This window comes from Anas acuta, chromosome 5 (genome assembly GCF_963932015.1).
Source record: "Anas acuta chromosome 5, bAnaAcu1.1, whole genome shotgun sequence".
Taxonomy (NCBI): domain Eukaryota; kingdom Metazoa; phylum Chordata; class Aves; order Anseriformes; family Anatidae; genus Anas; species Anas acuta.
The window spans coordinates 42278906-42279429 of NC_088983.1; the positions used below are offsets into that span (position 1 = coordinate 42278906).

Consider the following 524-nt stretch of genomic DNA (forward strand, 5'->3'; position numbering starts at 1 on the left):
GTATGTAGACAATACATCTGTGTTGAAATTAACAACAATACTCTCTTAGGAGTCAGCAGATGGACTGAAGGGTGTCCAGACAGCACTGTGTGAGTATTGTCAATAAGCATGTTGCAATTTGCATGACCCATCATTAAAATTTTCAATGATACTATGACATAGGGATTCAGTTCACTGTAAAATTACTAAAATCTACCAATTGTAATGCTTTCAGACTGTTTATTTTTTTTCCAATAGAAAAATAAATCTCATACATTCGAAGTGGTACACAAAAAGACTGGGATAAAATTGATCAGAGTTCTTGATAGCACCGTTTACACATTCTTTAAAGAAAACATTAATATGCACTTTCTTAGAAAGCGATATAAATATATATATATAAACACAGGACGTGCTAACCTCTGTTAACCATCTGAATGTGATGGAATCTATCTCTACTGTGCAGGTAGGCTTGTGCATGGCAGTGTGGCAATATCATTTTAAAAGTTTGTTACAGATGTGATGGGAAGCTGGAAGGAGTCGAA

The 524-nt window shown here is 34.7% G+C and overlaps 1 protein-coding gene across 5 annotated transcripts in view; it reads right to left on the bottom strand.

The window, feature by feature from the left end:
- Window positions 1-205: 205 nt before the first annotated feature.
- Window positions 206-524, bottom strand: part of NOVA1 (NOVA alternative splicing regulator 1) — a 144073-nt gene continuing 143754 nt past the window's right edge. For all 5 annotated transcript variants that reach the window (XM_068684379.1, XM_068684377.1, XM_068684381.1 and 2 more), the window contains one exon: window positions 206-524. This exon is cut by the window's right edge and continues 4407 nt beyond it. The gene's annotated coding sequence lies outside the window, so the exon portion shown is untranslated.